The sequence below is a fragment of the Eleutherodactylus coqui genome, chromosome 1 (genome assembly GCF_035609145.1).
Source record: "Eleutherodactylus coqui strain aEleCoq1 chromosome 1, aEleCoq1.hap1, whole genome shotgun sequence".
Taxonomy (NCBI): domain Eukaryota; kingdom Metazoa; phylum Chordata; class Amphibia; order Anura; family Eleutherodactylidae; genus Eleutherodactylus; species Eleutherodactylus coqui.
Genome location: NC_089837.1, coordinates 9,423,949 through 9,438,368, shown reverse-complemented (window position 1 = coordinate 9,438,368; position 14,420 = coordinate 9,423,949). Strand labels below are relative to the sequence as shown.

Here is a 14,420-nt window from a genome sequence, read left to right as displayed (position 1 = left end):
ACCTTTGGGTTATGGGCCCAGCACGCTCCCGCTGCGCCACTCTGCTGCTGCTTAAACCTCTCTTACGAGAAGCCACATTACCGTCTGACTGTTGTCAAGCCACTAACGAAGCAGAAGAGTTGGCTTTAGTCACACTAGGGGTGAGAGTTGCATTTTCACGATTGAGAAGTGGTGCGAATTCTATGGCGTTGGTGGTATAGTGGTGAGCATAGCTGCCTTCCAAGCAGTTGACCCGGGTTCGATTCCCGGCCAACGCATTGTTTCTCTTGTTTTGAAGTATTCTTGTTAACACTCTCTCCAGAGGCCAATGGTTGTGCGGTCAGGCTCAAAAAGAGTGCGGCCAGGAGGTATGCAGCTGCAAAGTCTGTGCAAGAGAGCCTCCAAGTTGAAGCATGCAAGGTTATCGGACACTCAAAAGCATCCTTCGAGCCGGAATCGAACCAGCGACCTAAGGATTGCTAACTAGCTACTACAGTCCTCCGCTCTACCAGCTGAGCTATCGAAGGTTTAGCCAGATATGCGTGCAGCTGCTTCCTAGGTTTTTGTGTCAGTGCCAACTAAAAAGAAGTTGGCCCTTCATTTGAAGGTAGTGCCAAGTGGAAGTTTTGGAGGATGCGGGCATCGATCCCGCTACCTCTCGCATGCTAAGCGAGCGCTCTACCATTTGAGCTAATCCCCCTCTACGGTTGCTGGCTTCTGGCACTCGGGTCACACCGCAGTCATGTTATTATGCCTAAACCAAGCTTTGACCATGGGAGAAGAAAGGTTTCTTTTTTTTTTTTTTTTTTTTTTTTAAGTGTGGATTTTTTGGTGCCTTGAAATATAAAGGACAGTGGAGTTTGCTGGGCTTTGGGTGGCCTGAAAGAACGAGACAGTGAATTTTTGGGGTACCTTTTTCCTGGGAGCATGAAAAATACAAAACTCTGCGCCTAGCAGAGGATGGTTTCGATCCATCGACCTCTGGGTTATGGGCCCAGCACGCTCCCGCTGCGCCACTCTGCTGCTGCTTAAACCTCTCTTACGAGAAGCCACATTACCGTCTGACTGTTGTCAAGCCACTAACGAAGCAGAAGAGTTGGCTTTAGTCACACTAGGGGTGAGAGTTGCATTTTCACGATTGAGAAGTGGTGCGAATTCTATGGCGTTGGTGGTATAGTGGTGAGCATAGCTGCCTTCCAAGCAGTTGACCCGGGTTCGATTCCCGGCCAACGCATTGTTTCTCTTGTTTTGAAGTATTCTTGTTAACACTCTCTCCAGAGGCCAATGGTTGTGCGGTCAGGCTCAAAAAGAGTGCGGCCAGGAGGTATGCAGCTGCAAAGTCTGTGCAAGAGAGCCTCCAAGTTGAAGCATGCAAGGTTATCGGACACTCAAAAGCATCCTTCGAGCCGGAATCGAACCAGTGACCTAAGGGTTGCTAACTAGCTACTACAGTCCTCCGCTCTACCAGCTGAGCTATTGAAGGTTTAGCCAGATATGCGTGCAGCTGCTTCCTAGGTTTTTGTGTCAGTGCCAACTAAAAAGAAGTTGGCCCTTCATTTGAAGGTAGTGCCAAGTGGAAGTTTTGGAGGATGCGGGCATCGATCCCGCTACCTCTCGCATGCTAAGCGAGCGCTCTACCATTTGAGCTAATCCCCCTCTACGGTTGCTGGCTTCTGGCACTCGGGTCACACCGCAGTCATGTTATCATGCCTAAACCAAGCTTTGACCATGGGAGAAGAAAGGTTTCTTTTTTTTTTTTTTTTTTAAGTGTGGATTTTTTGGTGCCTTGAAATATAAAGGACAGTGGAGTTTGCTGGGCTTTGGGTGGCCTGAAAGAACGAGACAGTGAATTTTTGGGGTACCTTTTTCCTGGGAGCATGAAAAATACAAAACTCTGCGCCTAGCAGAGGATGGTTTCGATCCATCGACCTCTGGGTTATGGGCCCAGCACGCTCCCGCTGCGCCACTCTGCTGCTGCTTAAACCTCTCTTACGAGAAGCCACATTACCGTCTGACTGTTGTCAAGCCACTAACGAAGCAGAAGAGTTGGCTTTAGTCACACTAGGGGTGAGAGTTGCATTTTCACGATTGAGAAGTGGTGCGAATTCTATGGCGTTGGTGGTATAGTGGTGAGCATAGCTGCCTTCCAAGCAGTTGACCCGGGTTCGATTCCCGGCCAACGCATTGTTTCTCTTGTTTTGAAGTATTCTTGTTAACACTCTCTCCAGAGGCCAATGGTTGTGCGGTCAGGCTCAAAAAGAGTGCGGCCAGGAGGTATGCAGCTGCAAAGTCTGTGCAAGAGAGCCTCCAAGTTGAAGCATGCAAGGTTATCGGACACTCAAAAGCATCCTTCGAGCCGGAATCGAACCAGCGACCTAAGGATTGCTAACTAGCTACTACAGTCCTCCGCTCTACCAGCTGAGCTATCGAAGGTTTAGCCAGATATGCGTGCAGCTGCTTCCTAGGTTTTTGTGTCAGTGCCAACTAAAAAGAAGTTGGCCCTTCATTTGAAGGTAGTGCCAAGTGGAAGTTTTGGAGGATGCGGGCATCGATCCCGCTACCTCTCGCATGCTAAGCGAGCGCTCTACCATTTGAGCTAATCCCCCTCTACGGTTGCTGGCTTCTGGCACTCGGGTCACACCGCAGTCATGTTATTATGCCTAAACCAAGCTTTGACCATGGGAGAAGAAAGGTTTCTTTTTTTTTTTTTTTTTTTTTTTAAGTGTGGATTTTTTGGTGCCTTGAAATATAAAGGACAGTGGAGTTTGCTGGGCTTTGGGTGGCCTGAAAGAACGAGACAGTGAATTTTTGGGGTACCTTTTTCCTGGGAGCATGAAAAATACAAAACTCTGCGCCTAGCAGAGGATGGTTTCGATCCATCGACCTCTGGGTTATGGGCCCAGCACGCTCCCGCTGCGCCACTCTGCTGCTGCTTAAACCTCTCTTACGAGAAGCCACATTACCGTCTGACTGTTGTCAAGCCACTAACGAAGCAGAAGAGTTGGCTTTAGTCACACTAGGGGTGAGAGTTGCATTTTCACGATTGAGAAGTGGTGCGAATTCTATGGCGTTGGTGGTATAGTGGTGAGCATAGCTGCCTTCCAAGCAGTTGACCCGGGTTCGATTCCCGGCCAACGCATTGTTTCTCTTGTTTTGAAGTATTCTTGTTAACACTCTCTCCAGAGGCCAATGGTTGTGCGGTCAGGCTCAAAAAGAGTGCGGCCAGGAGGTATGCAGCTGCAAAGTCTGTGCAAGAGAGCCTCCAAGTTGAAGCATGCAAGGTTATCGGACACTCAAAAGCATCCTTCGAGCCGGAATCGAACCAGCGACCTAAGGATTGCTAACTAGCTACTACAGTCCTCCGCTCTACCAGCTGAGCTATCGAAGGTTTAGCCAGATATGCGTGCAGCTGCTTCCTAGGTTTTTGTGTCAGTGCCAACTAAAAAGAAGTTGGCCCTTCATTTGAAGGTAGTGCCAAGTGGAAGTTTTGGAGGATGCGGGCATCGATCCCGCTACCTCTCGCATGCTAAGCGAGCGCTCTACCATTTGAGCTAATCCTCCTCTACGGTTGCTGGCTTCTGGCACTCGGGTCACACCGCAGTCATGTTATCATGCCTAAACCAAGCTTTGACCATGGGAGAAGAAAGGTTTCTTTTTTTTTTTTTTTTTTAAGTGTAGATTTTTTGGTGCCTTGAAATATAAAGGACAGTGGAGTTTGCTGGGCTTTGGGTGGCCTGAAAGAACGAGACAGTGAATTTTTGGGGTACCTTTTTCCTGGGAGCATGAAAAATACAAAACTCTGCGCCTAGCAGAGGATGGTTTCGATCCATCGACCTCTGGGTTATGGGCCCAGCACGCTCCCGCTGCGCCACTCTGCTGCTGCTTAAACCTCTCTTACGAGAAGCCACATTACCGTCTGACTGTTGTCAAGCCACTAACGAAGCAGAAGAGTTGGCTTTAGTCACACTAGGGGTGAGAGTTGCATTTTCACGATTGAGAAGTGGTGCGAATTCTATGGCGTTGGTGGTATAGTGGTGAGCATAGCTGCCTTCCAAGCAGTTGACCCGGGTTCGATTCCCGGCCAACGCATTGTTTCTCTTGTTTTGAAGTATTCTTGTTAACACTCTCTCCAGAGGCCAATGGTTGTGCGGTCAGGCTCAAAAAGAGTGCGGCCAGGAGGTATGCAGCTGCAAAGTCTGTGCAAGAGAGCCTCCAAGTTGAAGCATGCAAGGTTATCGGACACTCAAAAGCATCCTTCGAGCCGGAATCGAACCAGCGACCTAAGGATTGCTAACTAGCTACTACAGTCCTCCGCTCTACCAGCTGAGCTATCGAAGGTTTAGCCAGATATGCGTGCAGCTGCTTCCTAGGTTTTTGTGTCAGTGCCAACTAAAAAGAAGTTGGCCCTTCATTTGAAGGTAGTGCCAAGTGGAAGTTTTGGAGGATGCGGGCATCGATCCCGCTACCTCTCGCATGCTAAGCGAGCGCTCTACCATTTGAGCTAATCCCCCTCTACGGTTGCTGGCTTCTGGCACTCGGGTCACACCGCAGTCATGTTGTCATGCCTAAACCAAGCTTTGACCATGGGAGAAGAAAGGTTTCTTTTTTTTTTTTTTTTTTAAGTGTGGATTTTTTGGTGCCTTGAAATATAAAGGACAGTGGAGTTTGCTGGGCTTTGGGTGGCCTGAAAGAACGAGACAGTGAATTTTTGGGGTACCTTTTTCCTGGGAGCATGAAAAATACAAAACTCTGCGCCTAGCAGAGGATGGTTTCGATCCATCGACCTCTGGGTTATGGGCCCAGCACGCACCCGCTGCGCCACTCTGCTGCTGCTTAAACCTCTCTTATGAGAAGCCACATTACCGTCTGACTGTTGTCAAGCCACTAACGAAGCAGAAGAGTTGGCTTTAGTCACACTAGGGGTGAGAGTTGCATTTTCACGATTGAGAAGTGGTGCGAATTCTATGGCGTTGGTGGTATAGTGGTGAGCATAGCTGCCTTCCAAGCAGTTGACCCGGGTTCGATTCCCGGCCAACGCATTGTTTCTCTTGTTTTGAAGTATTCTTGTTAACACTCTCTCCAGAGGCCAATGGTTGTGCGGTCAGGCTCAAAAAGAGTGCGGCCAGGAGGTATGCAGCTGCAAAGTCTGTGCAAGAGAGCCTCCAAGTTGAAGCATGCAAGGTTATCGGACACTCAAAAGCATCCTTCGAGCCGGAATTGAACCAGCGACCTAAGGATTGCTAACTAGCTACTACAGTCCTCCGCTCTACCAGCTGAGCTATCGAAGGTTTAGCCAGATATGCGTGCAGCTGCTTCCTAGGTTTTTGTGTCAGTGCCAACTAAAAAGAAGTTGGCCCTTCATTTGAAGGTAGTGCCAAGTGGAAGTTTTGGAGGATGCGGGCATCGATCCCGCTACCTCTCGCATGCTAAGCGAGCGCTCTACCATTTGAGCTAATCCCCCTCTACGGTTGCTGGCTTCTGGCACTCGGGTCACACCGCAGTCATGTTATCATGCCTAAACCAAGCTTTGACCATGGGAGAAGAAAGGTTTCTTTTTTTTTTTTTTTTTTTTTTAAGTGTGGATTTTTTGGTGCCTTGAAATATAAAGGACAGTGGAGTTTGCTGGGCTTTGGGTGGCCTGAAAGAACGAGACAGTGAATTTTTGGGGTACCTTTTTCCTGGGAGCATGAAAAATACAAAACTCTGCGCCTAGCAGAGGATGGTTTCGATCCATCGACCTCTGGGTTATGGGCCCAGCACGCTCCCGCTGCGCCACTCTGCTGCTGCTTAAACCTCTCTTACGAGAAGCCACATTACCGTCTGACTGTTGTCAAGCCACTAACGAAGCAGAAGAGTTGGCTTTAGTCACACTAGGGGTGAGAGTTGCATTTTCACGATTGAGAAGTGGTGCGAATTCTATGGCGTTGGTGGTATAGTGGTGAGCATAGCTGCCTTCCAAGCAGTTGACCCGGGTTCGATTCCCGGCCAACGCATTGTTTCTCTTGTTTTGAAGTATTCTTGTTAACACTCTCTCCAGAGGCCAATGGTTGTGCGGTCAGGCTCAAAAAGAGTGCGGCCAGGAGGTATGCAGCTGCAAAGTCTGTGCAAGAGAGCCTCCAAGTTGAAGCATGCAAGGTTATCGGACACTCAAAAGCATCCTTCGAGCCGGAATCGAACCAGCGACCTAAGGATTGCTAACTAGCTACTACAGTCCTCCGCTCTACCAGCTGAGCTATCGAAGGTTTAGCCAGATATGCGTGCAGCTGCTTCCTAGGTTTTTGTGTCAGTGCCAACTAAAAAGAAGTTGGCCCTTCATTTGAAGGTAGTGCCAAGTGGAAGTTTTGGAGGATGCGGGCATCGATCCCGCTACCTCTCGCATGCTAAGCGAGCGCTCTACCATTTGAGCTAATCCCCCTCTACGGTTGCTGGCTTCTGGCACTCGGGTCACACCGCAGTCATGTTATCATGCCTAAACCAAGCTTTGACCATGGGAGAAGAAAGGTTTCTTTTTTTTTTTTTTTTTTAAGTGTGGATTTTTTGGTGCCTTGAAATATAAAGGACAGTGGAGTTTGCTGGGCTTTGGGTGGCCTGAAAGAACGAGACAGTGAATTTTTGGGGTACCTTTTTCCTGGGAGCATGAAAAATACAAAACTCTGCGCCTAGCAGAGGATGGTTTCGATCCATCGACCTTTGGGTTATGGGCCCAGCACGCTCCCGCTGCGCCACTCTGCTGCTGCTTAAACCTCTCTTACGAGAAGCCACATTACCGTCTGACTGTTGTCAAGCCACTAACGAAGCAGAAGAGTTGGCTTTAGTCACACTAGGGGTGAGAGTTGCATTTTCACGATTGAGAAGTGGTGCGAATTCTATGGCGTTGGTGGTATAGTGGTGAGCATAGCTGCCTTCCAAGCAGTTGACCCGGGTTCGATTCCCGGCCAACGCATTGTTTCTCTTGTTTTGAAGTATTCTTGTTAACACTCTCTCCAGAGGCCAATGGTTGTGCGGTCAGGCTCAAAAAGAGTGCGGCCAGGAGGTATGCAGCTGCAAAGTCTGTGCAAGAGAGCCTCCAAGTTGAAGCATGCAAGGTTATCGGACACTCAAAAGCATCCTTCGAGCCGGAATCGAACCAGCGACCTAAGGATTGCTAACTAGCTACTACAGTCCTCCGCTCTACCAGCTGAGCTATCGAAGGTTTAGCCAGATATGCGTGCAGCTGCTTCCTAGGTTTTTGTGTCAGTGCCAACTAAAAAGAAGTTGGCCCTTCATTTGAAGGTAGTGCCAAGTGGAAGTTTTGGAGGATGCGGGCATCGATCCCGCTACCTCTCGCATGCTAAGCGAGCGCTCTACCATTTGAGCTAATCCCCCTCTACGGTTGCTGGCTTCTGGCACTCGGGTCACACCGCAGTCATGTTATCATGCCTAAACCAAGCTTTGACCATGGGAGAAGAAAGGTTTCTTTTTTTTTTTTTTTTTTTAAGTGTGGATTTTTTGGTGCCTTGAAATATAAAGGACAGTGGAGTTTGCTGGGCTTTGGGTGGCCTGAAAGAACGAGACAGTGAATTTTTGGGGTACCTTTTTCCTGGGAGCATGAAAAATACAAAACTCTGCGCCTAGCAGAGGATGGTTTCGATCCATCGACCTCTGGGTTATGGGCCCAGCACGCTCCCGCTGCGCCACTCTGCTGCTGCTTAAACCTCTCTTACGAGAAGCCACATTACCGTCTGACTGTTGTCAAGCCACTAACGAAGCAGAAGAGTTGGCTTTAGTCACACTAGGGGTGAGAGTTGCATTTTCACGATTGAGAAGTGGTGCGAATTCTATGGCGTTGGTGGTATAGTGGTGAGCATAGCTGCCTTCCAAGCAGTTGACCCGGGTTCGATTCCCGGCCAACGCATTGTTTCTCTTGTTTTGAAGTATTCTTGTTAACACTCTCTCCAGAGGCCAATGGTTGTGCGGTCAGGCTCAAAAAGAGTGCGGCCAGGAGGTATGCAGCTGCAAAGTCTGTGCAAGAGAGCCTCCAAGTTGAAGCATGCAAGGTTATCGGACACTCAAAAGCATCCTTCGAGCCGGAATCGAACCAGCGACCTAAGGATTGCTAACTAGCTACTACAGTCCTCCGCTCTACCAGCTGAGCTATCGAAGGTTTAGCCAGATATGCGTGCAGCTGCTTCCTAGGTTTTTGTGTCAGTGCCAACTAAAAAGAAGTTGGCCCTTCATTTGAAGGTAGTGCCAAGTGGAAGTTTTGGAGGATGCGGGCATCGATCCCGCTACCTCTCGCATGCTAAGCGAGCGCTCTACCATTTGAGCTAATCCCCCTCTACGGTTGCTGGCTTCTGGCACTCGGGTCACACCGCAGTCATGTTATCATGCCTAAACCAAGCTTTGACCATGGGAGAAGAAAGGTTTCTTTTTTTTTTTTTTTTTTTAAGTGTGGATTTTTTGGTGCCTTGAAATATAAAGGACAGTGGAGTTTGCTGGGCTTTGGGTGGCCTGAAAGAACGAGACAGTGAATTTTTGGGGTACCTTTTTCCTGGGAGCATGAAAAATACAAAACTCTGCACCTAGCAGAGGATGGTTTCGATCCATCGACCTCTGGGTTATGGGCCCAGCACGCTCCCGCTGCGCCACTCTGCTGCTGCTTAAACCTCTCTTACGAGAAGCCACATTACCGTCTGACTGTTGTCAAGCCACTAACGAAGCAGAAGAGTTGGCTTTAGTCACACTAGGGGTGAGAGTTGCATTTTCACGATTGAGAAGTGGTGCGAATTCTATGGCGTTGGTGGTATAGTGGTGAGCATAGCTGCCTTCCAAGCAGTTGACCCGGGTTCGATTCCCGGCCAACGCATTGTTTCTCTTGTTTTGAAGTATTCTTGTTAACACTCTCTCCAGAGGCCAATGGTTGTGCGGTCAGGCTCAAAAAGAGTGCGGCCAGGAGGTATGCAGCTGCAAAGTCTGTGCAAGAGAGCCTCCAAGTTGAAGCATGCAAGGTTATCGGACACTCAAAAGCATCCTTCGAGCCGGAATCGAACCAGCGACCTAAGGATTGCTAACTAGCTACTACAGTCCTCCGCTCTACCAGCTGAGCTATCGAAGGTTTAGCCAGATATGCGTGCAGCTGCTTCCTAGGTTTTTGTGTCAGTGCCAACTAAAAAGAAGTTGGCCCTTCATTTGAAGGTAGTGCCAAGTGGAAGTTTTGGAGGATGCGGGCATCGATCCCGCTACCTCTCGCATGCTAAGCGAGCGCTCTACCATTTGAGCTAATCCCCCTCTACGGTTGCTGGCTTCTGGCACTCGGGTCACACCGCAGTCATGTTATCATGCCTAAACCAAGCTTTGACCATGGGAGAAGAAAGGTTTCTTTTTTTTTTTTTTTTTTAAGTGTGGATTTTTTGGTGCCTTGAAATATAAAGGACAGTGGAGTTTGCTGGGCTTTGGGTGGCCTGAAAGAACGAGACAGTGAATTTTTGGGGTACCTTTTTCCTGGGAGCATGAAAAATACAAAACTCTGCGCCTAGCAGAGGATGGTTTCGATCCATCGACCTCTGGGTTATGGGCCCAGCACGCTCCCGCTGCGCCACTCTGCTGCTGCTTAAACCTCTCTTACGAGAAGCCACATTACCGTCTGACTGTTGTCAAGCCACTAACGAAGCAGAAGAGTTGGCTTTAGTCACACTAGGGGTGAGAGTTGCATTTTCACGATTGAGAAGTGGTGCGAATTCTATGGCGTTGGTGGTATAGTGGTGAGCATAGCTGCCTTCCAAGCAGTTGACCCGGGTTCGATTCCCGGCCAACGCATTGTTTCTCTTGTTTTGAAGTATTCTTGTTAACACTCTCTCCAGAGGCCAATGGTTGTGCGGTCAGGCTCAAAAAGAGTGCGGCCAGGAGGTATGCAGCTGCAAAGTCTGTGCAAGAGAGCCTCCAAGTTGAAGCATGCAAGGTTATCGGACACTCAAAAGCATCCTTCGAGCCGGAATCGAACCAGCGACCTAAGGATTGCTAACTAGCTACTACAGTCCTCCGCTCTACCAGCTGAGCTATCGAAGGTTTAGCCAGATATGCGTGCAGCTGCTTCCTAGGTTTTTGTGTCAGTGCCAACTAAAAAGAAGTTGGCCCTTCATTTGAAGGTAGTGCCAAGTGGAAGTTTTGGAGGATGCGGGCATCGATCCCGCTACCTCTCGCATGCTAAGCGAGCGCTCTACCATTTGAGCTAATCCCCCTCTACGGTTGCTGGCTTCTGGCACTCGGGTCACACCGCAGTCATGTTATCATGCCTAAACCAAGCTTTGACCATGGGAGAAGAAAGGTTTCTTTTTTTTTTTTTTTTTTAAGTGTGGATTTTTTGGTGCCTTGAAATATAAAGGACAGTGGAGTTTGCTGGGCTTTGGGTGGCCTGAAAGAACGAGACAGTGAATTTTTGGGGTACCTTTTTCCTGGGAGCATGAAAAATACAAAACTCTGCGCCTAGCAGAGGATGGTTTCGATCCATCGACCTCTGGGTTATGGGCCCAGCACGCTCCCGCTGCGCCACTCTGCTGCTGCTTAAACCTCTCTTACGAGAAGCCACATTACCGTCTGACTGTTGTCAAGCCACTAACGAAGCAGAAGAGTTGGCTTTAGTCACACTAGGGGTGAGAGTTGCATTTTCACGATTGAGAAGTGGTGCGAATTCTATGGCGTTGGTGGTATAGTGGTGAGCATAGCTGCCTTCCAAGCAGTTGACCCGGGTTCGATTCCCGGCCAACGCATTGTTTCTCTTGTTTTGAAGTATTCTTGTTAACACTCTCTCCAGAGGCCAATGGTTGTGCGGTCAGGCTCAAAAAGAGTGCGGCCAGGAGGTATGCAGCTGCAAAGTCTGTGCAAGAGAGCCTCCAAGTTGAAGCATGCAAGGTTATCGGACACTCAAAAGCATCCTTCGAGCCGGAATCGAACCAGCGACCTAAGGATTGCTAACTAGCTACTACAGTCCTCCGCTCTACCAGCTGAGCTATCGAAGGTTTAGCCAGATATGCGTGCAGCTGCTTCCTAGGTTTTTGTGTCAGTGCCAACTAAAAAGAAGTTGGCCCTTCATTTGAAGGTAGTGCCAAGTGGAAGTTTTGGAGGATGCGGGCATCGATCCCGCTACCTCTCGCATGCTAAGCGAGCGCTCTACCATTTGAGCTAATCCCCCTCTACGGTTGCTGGCTTCTGGCACTCGGGTCACACCGCAGTCATGTTATCATGCCTAAACCAAGCTTTGACCATGGGAGAAGAAAGGTTTCTTTTTTTTTTTTTTTTTTAAGTGTGGATTTTTTGGTGCCTTGAAATATAAAGGACAGTGGAGTTTGCTGGGCTTTGGGTGGCCTGAAAGAACGAGACAGTGAATTTTTGGGGTACCTTTTTCCTGGGAGCATGAAAAATACAAAACTCTGCGCCTAGCAGAGGATGGTTTCGATCCATCGACCTCTGGGTTATGGGCCCAGCACGCTCCCGCTGCGCCACTCTGCTGCTGCTTAAACCTCTCTTACGAGAAGCCACATTACCGTCTGACTGTTGTCAAGCCACTAACGAAGCAGAAGAGTTGGCTTTAGTCACACTAGGGGTGAGAGTTGCATTTTCACGATTGAGAAGTGGTGCGAATTCTATGGCGTTGGTGGTATAGTGGTGAGCATAGCTGCCTTCCAAGCAGTTGACCCGGGTTCGATTCCCGGCCAACGCATTGTTTCTCTTGTTTTGAAGTATTCTTGTTAACACTCTCTCCAGAGGCCAATGGTTGTGCGGTCAGGCTCAAAAAGAGTGCGGCCAGGAGGTATGCAGCTGCAAAGTCTGTGCAAGAGAGCCTCCAAGTTGAAGCATGCAAGGTTATCGGACACTCAAAAGCATCCTTCGAGCCGGAATCGAACCAGCGACCTAAGGATTGCTAACTAGCTACTACAGTCCTCCGCTCTACCAGCTGAGCTATCGAAGGTTTAGCCAGATATGCGTGCAGCTGCTTCCTAGGTTTTTGTGTCAGTGCCAACTAAAAAGAAGTTGGCCCTTCATTTGAAGGTAGTGCCAAGTGGAAGTTTTGGAGGATGCGGGCATCGATCCCGCTACCTCTCGCATGCTAAGCGAGCGCTCTACCATTTGAGCTAATCCCCCTCTACGGTTGCTGGCTTCTGGCACTCGGGTCACACCGCAGTCATGTTATCATGCCTAAACCAAGCTTTGACCATGGGAGAAGAAAGGTTTCTTTTTTTTTTTTTTTTTTAAGTGTGGATTTTTTGGTGCCTTGAAATATAAAGGACAGTGGAGTTTGCTGGGCTTTGGGTGGCCTGAAAGAACGAGACAGTGAATTTTTGGGGTACCTTTTTCCTGGGAGCATGAAAAATACAAAACTCTGCGCCTAGCAGAGGATGGTTTCGATCCATCGACCTCTGGGTTATGGGCCCAGCACGCTCCCGCTGCGCCACTCTGCTGCTGCTTAAACCTCTCTTACGAGAAGCCACATTACCGTCTGACTGTTGTCAAGCCACTAACGAAGCAGAAGAGTTGGCTTTAGTCACACTAGGGGTGAGAGTTGCATTTTCACGATTGAGAAGTGGTGCGAATTCTATGGCGTTGGTGGTATAGTGGTGAGCATAGCTGCCTTCCAAGCAGTTGACCCGGGTTCGATTCCCGGCCAACGCATTGTTTCTCTTGTTTTGAAGTATTCTTGTTAACACTCTCTCCAGAGGCCAATGGTTGTGCGGTCAGGCTCAAAAAGAGTGCGGCCAGGAGGTATGCAGCTGCAAAGTCTGTGCAAGAGAGCCTCCAAGTTGAAGCATGCAAGGTTATCGGACACTCAAAAGCATCCTTCGAGCCGGAATCGAACCAGCGACCTAAGGATTGCTAACTAGCTACTACAGTCCTCCGCTCTACCAGCTGAGCTATCGAAGGTTTAGCCAGATATGCGTGCAGCTGCTTCCTAGGTTTTTGTGTCAGTGCCAACTAAAAAGAAGTTGGCCCTTCATTTGAAGGTAGTGCCAAGTGGAAGTTTTGGAGGATGCGGGCATCGATCCCGCTACCTCTCGCATGCTAAGCGAGCGCTCTACCATTTGAGCTAATCCCCCTCTACGGTTGCTGGCTTCTGGCACTCGGGTCACACCGCAGTCATGTTATCATGCCTAAACCAAGCTTTGACCATGGGAGAAGAAAGGTTTCTTTTTTTTTTTTTTTTTTAAGTGTGGATTTTTTGGTGCCTTGAAATATAAAGGACAGTGGAGTTTGCTGGGCTTTGGGTGGCCTGAAAGAACGAGACAGTGAATTTTTGGGGTACCTTTTTCCTGGGAGCATGAAAAATACAAAACTCTGCGCCTAGCAGAGGATGGTTTCGATCCATCGACCTCTGGGTTATGGGCCCAGCACGCTCCCGCTGCGCCACTCTGCTGCTGCTTAAACCTCTCTTACGAGAAGCCACATTACCGTCTGACTGTTGTCAAGCCACTAACGAAGCAGAAGAGTTGGCTTTAGTCACACTAGGGGTGAGAGTTGCATTTTCACGATTGAGAAGTGGTGCGAATTCTATGGCGTTGGTGGTATAGTGGTGAGCATAGCTGCCTTCCAAGCAGTTGACCCGGGTTCGATTCCCGGCCAACGCATTGTTTCTCTTGTTTTGAAGTATTCTTGTTAACACTCTCTCCAGAGGCCAATGGTTGTGCGGTCAGGCTCAAAAAGAGTGCGGCCAGGAGGTATGCAGCTGCAAAGTCTGTGCAAGAGAGCCTCCAAGTTGAAGCATGCAAGGTTATCGGACACTCAAAAGCATCCTTCGAGCCGGAATCGAACCAGCGACCTAAGGATTGCTAACTAGCTACTACAGTCCTCCGCTCTACCAGCTGAGCTATCGAAGGTTTAGCCAGATATGCGTGCAGCTGCTTCCTAGGTTTTTGTGTCAGTGCCAACTAAAAAGAAGTTGGCCCTTCATTTGAAGGTAGTGCCAAGTGGAAGTTTTGGAGGATGCGGGCATCGATCCCGCTACCTCTCGCATGCTAAGCGAGCGCTCTACCATTTGAGCTAATCCCCCTCTACGGTTGCTGGCTTCTGGCACTCGGGTCACACCGCAGTCATGTTATCATGCCTAAACCAAGCTTTGACCATGGGAGAAGAAAGGTTTCTTTTTTTTTTTTTTTTTTAAGTGTGGATTTTTTGGTGCCTTGAAATATAAAGGACAGTGGAGTTTGCTGGGCTTTGGGTGGCCTGAAAGAACGAGACAGTGAATTTTTGGGGTACCTTTTTCCTGGGAGCATGAAAAATACAAAACTCTGCGCCTAGCAGAGGATGGTTTCGATCCATCGACCTTTGGGTTATGGGCCCAGCACGCTCCCGCTGCGCCACTCTGCTGCTGCTTAAACCTCTCTTACGAGAAGCCACATTACCGTCTGACTGTTGTCAAGCCACTAACGAAGCAGAAGAGTTGGCTTTAGTCACACTAGGGGTGAGAGTTGCAT

The 14,420-nt window shown here is 49.0% G+C and overlaps 16 non-coding genes across 16 annotated transcripts; 15 read left to right on the top strand and 1 right to left on the bottom strand.

Moving 5' to 3' along the window:
- The first annotated feature begins 185 nt into the window (after positions 1-185).
- TRNAG-UCC (transfer RNA glycine (anticodon UCC)) lies at positions 186-257 on the top strand. The gene has a single exon. It is a non-coding gene; the product is annotated as a tRNA-Gly (tRNA).
- An 884-nt stretch (positions 258-1,141) lies between these two features.
- Positions 1,142-1,213, top strand: TRNAG-UCC (transfer RNA glycine (anticodon UCC)). Its single transcript has one exon. It is a non-coding gene; the product is annotated as a tRNA-Gly (tRNA).
- Positions 1,214-2,091: 878 nt separating this feature from the next.
- Positions 2,092-2,163, top strand: TRNAG-UCC (transfer RNA glycine (anticodon UCC)). The gene has a single exon. It is a non-coding gene; the product is annotated as a tRNA-Gly (tRNA).
- Positions 2,164-3,046: 883 nt separating this feature from the next.
- Positions 3,047-3,118, top strand: TRNAG-UCC (transfer RNA glycine (anticodon UCC)). Its single transcript has one exon. It is a non-coding gene; the product is annotated as a tRNA-Gly (tRNA).
- Positions 3,119-3,467: 349 nt separating this feature from the next.
- Positions 3,468-3,540, bottom strand: TRNAA-AGC (transfer RNA alanine (anticodon AGC)). The gene has a single exon. It is a non-coding gene; the product is annotated as a tRNA-Ala (tRNA).
- A 456-nt stretch (positions 3,541-3,996) lies between these two features.
- TRNAG-UCC (transfer RNA glycine (anticodon UCC)) lies at positions 3,997-4,068 on the top strand. Its single transcript has one exon. It is a non-coding gene; the product is annotated as a tRNA-Gly (tRNA).
- An 878-nt stretch (positions 4,069-4,946) lies between these two features.
- TRNAG-UCC (transfer RNA glycine (anticodon UCC)) lies at positions 4,947-5,018 on the top strand. The gene has a single exon. It is a non-coding gene; the product is annotated as a tRNA-Gly (tRNA).
- An 882-nt stretch (positions 5,019-5,900) lies between these two features.
- On the top strand, positions 5,901-5,972 carry TRNAG-UCC (transfer RNA glycine (anticodon UCC)). The gene has a single exon. It is a non-coding gene; the product is annotated as a tRNA-Gly (tRNA).
- An 878-nt stretch (positions 5,973-6,850) lies between these two features.
- On the top strand, positions 6,851-6,922 carry TRNAG-UCC (transfer RNA glycine (anticodon UCC)). Its single transcript has one exon. It is a non-coding gene; the product is annotated as a tRNA-Gly (tRNA).
- An 879-nt stretch (positions 6,923-7,801) lies between these two features.
- TRNAG-UCC (transfer RNA glycine (anticodon UCC)) lies at positions 7,802-7,873 on the top strand. Its single transcript has one exon. It is a non-coding gene; the product is annotated as a tRNA-Gly (tRNA).
- Positions 7,874-8,752: 879 nt separating this feature from the next.
- TRNAG-UCC (transfer RNA glycine (anticodon UCC)) lies at positions 8,753-8,824 on the top strand. The gene has a single exon. It is a non-coding gene; the product is annotated as a tRNA-Gly (tRNA).
- An 878-nt stretch (positions 8,825-9,702) lies between these two features.
- TRNAG-UCC (transfer RNA glycine (anticodon UCC)) lies at positions 9,703-9,774 on the top strand. Its single transcript has one exon. It is a non-coding gene; the product is annotated as a tRNA-Gly (tRNA).
- Positions 9,775-10,652: 878 nt separating this feature from the next.
- TRNAG-UCC (transfer RNA glycine (anticodon UCC)) lies at positions 10,653-10,724 on the top strand. Its single transcript has one exon. It is a non-coding gene; the product is annotated as a tRNA-Gly (tRNA).
- An 878-nt stretch (positions 10,725-11,602) lies between these two features.
- Positions 11,603-11,674, top strand: TRNAG-UCC (transfer RNA glycine (anticodon UCC)). The gene has a single exon. It is a non-coding gene; the product is annotated as a tRNA-Gly (tRNA).
- An 878-nt stretch (positions 11,675-12,552) lies between these two features.
- TRNAG-UCC (transfer RNA glycine (anticodon UCC)) lies at positions 12,553-12,624 on the top strand. Its single transcript has one exon. It is a non-coding gene; the product is annotated as a tRNA-Gly (tRNA).
- An 878-nt stretch (positions 12,625-13,502) lies between these two features.
- Positions 13,503-13,574, top strand: TRNAG-UCC (transfer RNA glycine (anticodon UCC)). The gene has a single exon. It is a non-coding gene; the product is annotated as a tRNA-Gly (tRNA).
- Positions 13,575-14,420: the final 846 nt, after the last annotated feature.